This window comes from Mandrillus leucophaeus, unplaced genomic scaffold (genome assembly GCF_000951045.1).
Source record: "Mandrillus leucophaeus isolate KB7577 unplaced genomic scaffold, Mleu.le_1.0 Scaffold214, whole genome shotgun sequence".
Classification (NCBI taxonomy): Eukaryota; Metazoa; Chordata; class Mammalia; order Primates; family Cercopithecidae; genus Mandrillus; species Mandrillus leucophaeus.
Genome location: NW_012102188.1, coordinates 3,037,285 through 3,047,401, shown reverse-complemented (window position 1 = coordinate 3,047,401; position 10,117 = coordinate 3,037,285).

The following is a 10,117-nucleotide window of genomic DNA, read 5'->3' as shown; positions in this document are numbered from 1 at the left end:
GCCAGAAAGAGGTCTCTGTTCCCTTTGGGGTCCTTGGAGATGCTCAGGAGGCTCTGGTCAGGGCCATGGGAGCTGGATGTGGTCATGCAGGACACTCAACAGGATGACCAGGCTGCGCACTAGGCCTGCTGGCGGATGCTGCAGACACTTCGGATGACTCTTGGCAAGGGAGGTGGCCTCTCTCCGCTGTGTTTTTCCCTTCTTTTCCTTGTATTGCCTCACAGAATGCTACTGCACGGGGTGTTTAGGGATCTCCTGGCCCCCTCCTCTCATTCTCACAGATGCAGCAACAGAGGCGCTGAGGGTGAGATCACCTCTCCGGCAAAACAGACCAGACTTGGATTTGTTCCTGACTCTGAGCTCAGCGCTCTCTCCACTCCATAACCAAGGTGCTTTGGAGGGTCAGCTCCGTTTAAACTGTCAGGCAGCACAGAGTAAGGTCAAGGCCGGGCGACTTGGAGTCAGACAGTTTCGGGTTCAAGTCCTCCCGCTAACACTGTTACCTAAGGCAAGTTACTGAAACTCTCTGGGCCTTATTGATGCTTAAAATGGGAACGATGGCACCTGGCGTGGGAAACAGTGGGTGGAAGCTGTGAGCCGCAACGGGGAGCTTGGAAGGATGTGGTCAGGCAGTGGGAGGAAGCAGATGCTGCAGGTGCAGCTCTGGAGGGGTGGGAGAGCAGGAAGAGGGCAGCCTCCATTAGGAGAGTGGGAGGTTGATTTCATGGCTCAGCTTCTTAAAAATCAGAGCATGGTGGTTCTAGCACCAGCTTGGTGCCAGGCAGACCAGGCTGTGAATTCTGGCTCCCCCATTGTGTGGCCTTGGGCAACTTGTCTAATGCTGTTAAAATTTAGTTTCCTCGGCTGGGCGCGGTGGCTCACACCTGTAATCCCAATACTGTGGGAGGCCAAGGCGGGCGGATCATCAGGTCAGGAGTTCGAGACTAGCCTGGTCAACATGGTGAAACCCCATCTCTACTAAAAATACAAAAATTAGGCCAGGTGCAGTGACTCATGCCTGTAATCCCAGCACTTTGGGAGGCTGAGGCAGGTGGATTACGAGGTCAGGAGATCGAGACCATCCTGGCTAACACGGTGAAACCCCGTCTCTACTAAAAATACAAAAAAAAATTAGCAGGGCGTGGTGGTGGGCACCTGTAGTCCCAGCTACTTGGGAGGCTGAGGCAGGAGAATGGTGTGAACCTGGGAGGTAGACATTGCAATGAGCCGAGATTGCGCCACTGCACTCCAGCCTGGGCGACAGAGCAAGATTTCATCTAAAATTTAAAAAAAAAAAAAAAAAAATTAGCCTGGTGTGGTGGCAGGCACCTGTAATCCCAGCTACTTGGGAGGCTGAGGCAGGAGAATCACTGAACTGGGGAGGCGAAGATTGCAGTGAGCCAAGATTGCACCATTGCACTCCAGCCTGGGCAACAAGAGTGAAAGTTCGTATCAAAAAAAAAAAAAAAAAAAAAAAAATTAGTTTCCTCATTGTTGAGGTGAGGGTACTTAAAATTAATCTTGTTTTTAGGGTTATTGAAGATAAATGGGCTGGATGTGGTCGATCACACCTGTAATCTCAGCACTTTCGTATGTCAAAGATGGGAGAATCATTTGAGGCTGGGAGTTCGAGACCAACATGGGCAGCATAGTGAGACCCTATCTCTACAATAAAAAAATAAGGCCGGGCGCGGTGGCTCACGCCTGTAATCCCAGCAGTTTGGGAGGCCGAGGTGGGTGGATCACGAGGTCAGGAGTTTGAGACCATCCTGGCCAGGTCAGGAGTTTGAGACCATCCTGGCCAACATGATGAACACCCATGTCTACTAAAATACAAAAATTAGCCAGGTGCAGTAGCAGGCACCTGTAATCCCAGCTACTCGGGAGGCTGAGGCAGGAGAATCGCTTGAACCCAGGAGGCAGAGGTTGCAGTGAGCTGAGATCACGCCACTGCACCCTAGCCTGGGTGACAGAGCAAGACTCCGTCTCAATAAACAAATAAAAAAATAAATAAATAGTCAGGCGTCGTGGCATGCGCCTGTAGTCCTAGCTACTTGGGAGGCTGAGCCAGGAGGATTGCTTGCGTGCAGGGAGTGAGCTATAATTGTGCCACACTCCAGTCTGGGTGACAGTAAGACCCGATTTCAAAAAGAAAAGACAAAACAAGGCCGAGCACAGTGGCTCAAGCCTGTAATCCCAACACTTTAGGAGGCCAAGGCAGGTGGATCACCTGAGGTCAGGAGTTTAAGACCAGCCTGAACAATATGGTGAAAACCCGTCTCTACTAAAAATACAAAAAAGTTAGTTAGCTGCGTGTGATGGCGCGCGCCTGTAGTCCCGGCAACTCGGGAGGCTGAGGCAGGAGAATTGCTTGAACCCAGGAGGCAGAGGTTGCAGTGAACTGAGATCGCACCACTGCATTCTAGCGTGGGCAACAGAGAGAGACTCCTTGAAAAAAAAAAAGTAAAGGAAAGAAAAAAGAAATGGAAATGGAATAATACACTTAAAGCAAATCACATGGCATGGTTAGTACTGAAGAAGCATTATTATTGCTGTTGTTATTATTAATGTAATTGTATTATCTTTTTTTGTTGTTGTTGTTTGAGACAGAGTCTCGCTCTGTCACTCAGGCTGGAGTGCAGTGGCACAATCTCAGCTCACTGCAAGCTCCACCTCCCTGGTTCATGCCATTCTCCTGCCTCAGCCTCCTGAGTAGCTGGGATTACAGGTGCCCGCCACCACGCCCCGCTAATTTTTGTATTTTTAGTAGAGACGGGGTTTCACCGTGTTATTCAGGATGGTCTCAATCTCCTGACCTCGTGATCTGCCAGCCTTGGCCTCCCAAAGTGCTGGGATTACAGGCGTGAGCCACCGCGCCCAGCTGTATTATCTTCTAAAGCGTCAAAGGTGGAAGCTTCTGGGGAAGGTGGAAACCTTGGTCACCTGCCTGGAGTGAAGGAGTCTGATATGGCTGTAAGAAGAACAGAGGAAGTGGATTCATTTTGGAGACTGTATCGGGAAGAAAAGGATCAGGGATGTGAGAAATGCTCAGCAGATTGTTGAGCTTGGACTCCAACCTCAGAACTAGTTGAGATGTAGTCATAGAAGCAGGAAGACGGAGACAAGAGCATCCTCTGATAAAGTGCTGTTAGTGGCGTGGCTTGCCCCCCATCCCCAACCACCACCTTGCCACCTCCTCATGGTGCAGGGAGGAGGGATGGCCCTCTGATTGGGGCTGTTAACAGAGACAGAGAATCTGGACCAGCAGTGTGCCACCCCAATGCCAGGCCAGAGCACACACTTCTCTGTTGGGAGTGATAAGGGACAGACAGGGCAAGAGATCGAAAGTGTTTAGGGAAAATTCCTCCCCAGGGACACACCTAGGAATAAATATCCTCACTCCAACACAGATCATGGCTCAAGCCTTATAAATCCTTTTCAAGTGTGCAATAGTGCAATTAGGAAATGATTTTGAAAAGACAGCAAGTAATTAAATTGAAGAAATCGGTTTAGGAGTATAGACTAAAGGATTAAAAAGATGGATTAGAACTATGTCATGAGAAGGGGAGAATTAACCAACTCTAAGTTAAAGTCCAAAAATGAGGCCGGGTGGGGTGACTCACGCCTGTAATCCCAGCACTTTGGGAGGCCGAGGTGGGCAGATCATGAGGTCAAGAGATCGAGACCATCCTGGCCAACATGGTGAAGCCTCATCTCTACTAAAAATACAAAAATCAGCCAGGCAGGGTGGTGCATGCCTATTGTCCCAGCTACTTAGGAGGCTGAGGCAGGAGAATCACTTGAACCCAGGAGGCAGAGGTTGCAGTGAGCCAAGATTACTCCACTGCACTCCAGCCTGGGTGACAGAGTGAGACTCCATCTCAAAAACAAAAAACAAAAAACAAAAACATTAGCAGCGTAAGAGACAAAAACATGGTATAGAGGTAGTTACATTAATCACCTAGGATGTTTTAGGGTAGGGAGCCAGGAAACAATGCTGTCTTTATTATTATTATATGTTTTTTGAGACAAACTTTCATTTTTGTCTCCCAGGCTGGAGTGCAGTGGTGTGATCTCGGCTCACTGCAACCTCCTGGGTTCAAGCAATTCTCCTGCCTCAGCCTCCCAAGTAGCTGGGACAATAGGCGTGCACCACCATGCCTGGCTAATTTTTGTATTTTTAGAAGAGACGGGGTTTCACCATGTTGGTCAGGCTGGTCTCGAACTCCTGACCTCAGGTAGTCTGCTCACCTCGGCCTCCCAAAGTGCTGGGATTACAGGTGTGAGCCACCGTGCCCGACCAGTGCTGTCTTTAGTAAAAGAAAAAATCAAAGTAATTCTTGTGGTTAAAAAAATAGAAAACAGTGTATCTACGCCAGGTTCCAAGAGGATGTTATAATAAAAGGGAGTGAGAGTTGAGCCCCAAACAAAAGATGAAAAGCCATCGCTGAATTGGCGGCATCTCCTTACATGCATGAAGCAGGTCTGCATAGGCAAGAGGGGCTTCGGGAGAAGGGTGGGGAGCAAACTCGAGTCCTGTCAGGGCACGGTGGGGGAAAGTGAAGGAGAACAGGGGAAGTAATGAAGGTGAACAGGAAGCCCCACAGGAGGAAAAGCGAGGAGAAGCAAGCAAGAACGCTTCCTTTGGGAGAGCCAGATGGGTGGCATGGGGAGGGAACCAGCAATTCTAGTGAGGGCAGGAGGAAATAAACCATGATAAAAAGGTTCAAGGTAAAAGCAGCTGGGATTTTTTTCTGAGAGCAGGAGAGGATGGAATGCGTGAAAATATGTCTGTGTTAAAAACACAGGGGTTGGCTGGGTGCGGTGGCTCATGCCTGTAATCCCAGCACTTTGGGAGGCCGAAGTGGGAGGATAGTTTGAGCCCAGGAATTTCAGATCAGCCTAAGCAACACAGCGAGACCCCCATCTCTATTTAAAAAAATAATAAAATTAGCCAGGTATGTTGGTACACAATTGTGGTCTCAGCTACTTGGGAGACTGAGATGCGAGGATTGCTTGAGCCCAGGAGTTCAAGGCTTCAGTGAGCTGTGATGGCACTACCACACTCCAGCCTGGGCAACAGAGCGAGACCTTGTCTCTAAAAGAAAAACAGACCAAAAAACCCTGTGGGAACATGTTCCTTGGTTCAGAATACTTGGCTTTCACAGGCTTGTCCCAGTCAACAAAGAGGCAACTATGTGAAATGGCACTTCCTAATTACCAATAATGATGCTAACATTATTATTATAATATCCTCTTGGAACGTGATGTAGATACACTGTTTTCTATTTTTTTTAACCATAAGAATAACTTTTATTTTTTCTTTTACTAAAGACAGCACTGGTCTGTGGGTGACTGTAAGGAGAGATCCACCTTGGACATGTATTCACAAAATATCTTTTCAAACTAAATCAATTACTTAAATGTACTTGAATAATCAGATAAAATTCTCTAGGTTGTAATGTCAAACATCTGTCACCTATTTGGAACTTATCAAGTATAACATGGTGCCTAAACACTATGTGTTTCTGAGTCTTTTATGTATTGGGCTGTTTAAAGGTTGAGAATTTTATGATGTATAGAAGTGGCTGACCTCAGAGGAGCCATGTGTACGTGGCAATGAACATCAGGGGCAATCAAATGGCCTTGGCAGCCAAGTGAACCTGCAGAGTGATACAGACAGAGAAACCTCAGCAAGCGTCATCAGCATGGAGGTGTTACTGAAACACCAGGGTTCGGTCTAGGCCCAGAAAGCCCGTCACCGAGATGACGTGTATTGCCAAGGAAGAAGGCTTTAACTGGGTGCTGCAGCCAAGGAGATGGGACCTCAGTCTCAAATCTATCCTCCTGACCGACTAAAATTGGGGTTTATACAGCAGGAAGGAAAAGTAACAATGTGTTGGAAAACAGGAACTCAGAAGGGATAAGAAAACAAAATGAGGGGTTGGGCATCTCATTGTCTGGATGTGATTTGGTTGAGTGTCAGTTCTTTGATATTTTTTGAGAGACCTTTGTGGGTCATTTCCTGAGGAAGGAACTCAGATAAAACAAATGTAAGTTTCAAGCTTCAAGACCAGAAGGGTCAACTTCTATGTTTATCCAAAAGAGCCATCTGTGGCACTACTGGGTCTGATTCAGAAGGGCATCATCACATGGCAGGCACAGCATTCAATTCATGTCCTGCTGCTAGACCAAGGGCTCCTCCCAGCTGATGCAAATTGGCTGTTCATCCCCACGCTACTGATCATTGCTCCCTATGCCCTCTGTCTTTTAAATACCAGCCAGGCACAGGATTGGATGTCCTAGAGCATCTTTCCATGCCTTCTCCAAACTGTTGCTCTCTTATAACAAGAGAAAAAGGAGCAGCCCAAGCTACCTGGCAGGTGACTGATAGGTGTCCTGGAAAGTGACAACAGAGACCACACAGAAGAGGAAATGTGCAGAGGAGTGAAAGCTTAGAACTTTCAGACCTGGGTTTTGTCCTGAAAGACAACAAGGTGTCCACCTGCTGCCAAGGGTATGTCCTTATGCTCGTCTTGGTGCATGTGGGGGCAGGGAGTGTTCCAGGTTGGTTCCTAAACTCAGAATTATGGGGTTGTAGGACATCTCCATCACACACACACACCATGTCTATGGAATTTTCAGAATATTAAGTGCAAAGAGCCTATGAAAAGTCCCTAGCAAGATAAAAAGCAAAAGTCAGAAATTAAATGAAGTTGAAATAACAAAAATAAGTCCTTTACAAGGGAATGAGAATCAGGCTGGCATCCACCTCCTAATGACCAGCATCGAGACCCTGGGAGACTCTCCAGCTTCTGGAGCAAAATCACTGTTGTTTTCCTCACAGAATCTAGATGATAGGCACGATGGTGGCCTCATTTTAATCCCAGCCTTGTCCAATCTTGGTTTCATTTATTTAATTAATTGCTTTAATTTTTAATATTTTGGGGCTTTATTTTTGTTTATTAGACTTGTTAAAATTGTTTTCTTCAGTGAATTTCTTCAGGGCCCTAATGCTTAGCTAAACATAAAACTATTAAAAATATTTTTCAAATAATTTTTTTAGATAACAGTAATAAGAGCTCACTTCTTAAATTTCCAGCCAAGCTTATATATATCATTGATTTCCATCCTCTACTCAATACAACACACTATTTTTTCATATAATTTTTCCACAACCTATCAGATGTTCCTTCCTCCATGCCACTTCACTCTGATTTTGAGAAAGCTGATCATTTTTATTTAAAGTTTTGATATTTTGTTCATCATGGACCTTTTGCATTAATTCTGAGCTTTAAAATAAATATTGTGAAACCCTGATCTCTACAAAAAAATAAAAAAGTAAAATAGTCAGGCATGGTGGTACATGCCTGCAGTCCCTGCTACTCCAGAGATGAGGCGGGAGAATCGCTTGAGCCTGGGAGTTTCAGGCTACAGTGAGCTGTGATGGCACCACTGCACTCCAGCCTGGGCAACGGAGCAAGATCCCATCTCTTAATAAATAAAATAAAATTTAAAAATAAAAATCAATTAATCTTGTATTAAAATAGGAATCCTCTGAATATTTTTGGTGTCCTCTCCCTTTACATTTTGTGCCTCATCACGGCTCCCCCTGTTTTAGTCCTGCCCCTGATTAGAAGCTTCCAAATTTAATTGATTTTATGTGTTTTTCTTACTTAGTTAGTTTTCCTATCATGTTAAAAACATCCTGGAGACTGATTTGAGTAATAATAAAAGTCCAGTCTTCTGCACAGCCACCTCTGTGTGAACTACTCTTTCTCTATTGCAATTCCCCTGTCTTGATAAAATCGACTCTGTCTAGGCAGTGGGCAAGGTGAACCCATTGGGCAGTTACAAATTTGGGGGCTTGTCCAGGATTGCCCCTGTGGCTACCTGCCCATAGTTTGGTAGCCCCCTTTGGCAAGGGATCCAGAGGCCAGCCCAAGAGGCCTCCTAGTTCTCTTGGACTAGTAGCTGGTTGTGGTACTGTTTACTGCTGGGGCACTGCTGACCCAATGTGCATGGATTTAACTGCAGTAGAGAACTAGTCCTGGGAAGATGTCCCTTAACGGTAGCCCTATCACAGGGTATCTGTCTGTAGCCTCATGTTGGGGTGTCTGTAGCCCCATTGTGGGTGTCTGTCTGTAGCTCCACCACAGAGTGTCATCTGTCTCAGTTCGGCTCCTGGGGAGGTCTCAGTTGGCTCTCCTTAACTAGTAGGAGAGTCTTGGTTCAGGAGACTTCTCCTTAATCACTTTGGGAGGCTGAGGTGGGCGGACCACAAGGTCAGGAGATCGAGACCATCCTGGCTAACATGGTGAAACCCTGTCTCTACTAAAAATACAAAAAAATTAGCCGTGCTTGGTGGCGGGCACCTGTAGTCCCAGCTACTTGGGAGGCTAGGGCAGGAGAATGGCGTGAACCTGGAAGGCAGAGCTTGTACTGAGCTGAGATGGCGTCACTGTACTCCAGCCTGGGCAACAGAGTGAAACTCCATATCAAATTAAAAAAAAAGAAAAGAAATAAACTGCTTACCATCACTTTGAGACAGCTTATGTGTCCATGGGTAAGTTATTATATACCTTCATTAAAACTTATTAATTTCATGTGGGAAGTTACCTTATTACCAGACTCTAGCCAGGACAGCCAAGGTAACTAGAGTCTGGTAATAAGAGATTTAAAAGGATTTTTTTTTTTTTAAAGAAAAAAGAGCTCTATGCTTAAAATCAGTTTAATTAAAAGCTGATATACAAGCTATATGTATTTAAGAGGCCTTTATATTTTTCCTCTTCTTGAATTGAGTTTTTATGAAAATATTTTTTCTTCTCAGTACACTGAATTATTATTCTCCATTTTGTCTTCTTGCCACTCTTGATGCCCATATGAGAAAACTTAAGATAATTACTAACAGCCTGGGACTCCTGGAGAAAATCAGAGGAGGCACCACAGACCCCATTCTGGGAAAACCTCTGTTATTCTCACAGAAGCCCAGGAATTGAAAGAGAATAGATCTCTCTCAAAATCTAAGGCTCTATTCTGTTTTGCATGGTATTAGCTGACAGTTTTGACTTTTACAGGTATCAGAAATTACTCTGCATTATGAGAGAAACTTGGTGTGTAATAACTAGTTAGGAAATACACTTTTGGGGATGGTTAATGGCAGTTATGGGGGGTTACTCAGCTCTTTGATGTTTCAGTTAGAGAAGCAAGCTCTTGGCCACCTGGAAGAAAATGGAAATATCCGCAACCCCCAATGAGAGATGAGACTATCGTTGGGGATGGGCTGATTACATAATGGGCTGATTGGCTTTGGCTTGCCTTGAAACAAAATGCATGATAGAAGCATTGCACTATCTTCTCCCGTGGTATTTCCCTCCTTTTGGGGGATCCAGTATTCAATATAAAAGGACACCCTTAATTTTGGGGATCTTTCTTCCAGCTGTGCTGGCTTATTAGGCCCTAGAAACTGCATGCTTTCCTGGACCTGTTCCTCCAAGGGCTCCACCCTGAAACCAGTAATCCAATTAAGAAACTGGCAAATGAAAAATCTTACAACTACTGGATTTATATGTGTTGTGTGTGTGATGTTTATCTAAAAAAGCTGGGCCAGGCGCAGTGGCTCACACCTGTAATCCCAGAACTTTGGGAGGCTGAAGTGGGCAGATCACCTGAGGTCAGGAGTTCAAGACCAGCCTGCTAACATGACGAAACCCTGTCTCTACTAAAAGTACAAAAATTAGTCAGGCATAGTGGCGGGTGCCTGTAATCCCAGCTACTCAGGAGGCTGAGGCAGGAGAATCGCTTCAACTCAGGAGGCGGAGGTTGTGGTGAGCTGAGATCATGTCATTACACTCCAGCATGGGTGATAAGAGTGAGGCTCCATCTCAAAAAAAAAAAAAAAACAAAAAACAAAAAACCAAAACAACAAAAAACAAAACAAACAAAAAAGCTCTGATTAATTGTCTAGGAAAAATAAGTGCTTAAATCAAATATTTTGTCAGAAAAATAGAAATTTAATGTATTTTGTTCATGTGACTTTAGTAATCTTTTGGAAACACAGTTTTAAAGATTATGGCAAAACAAAATGTCTTCAAAATGTAGACATTTGTTCTCAATT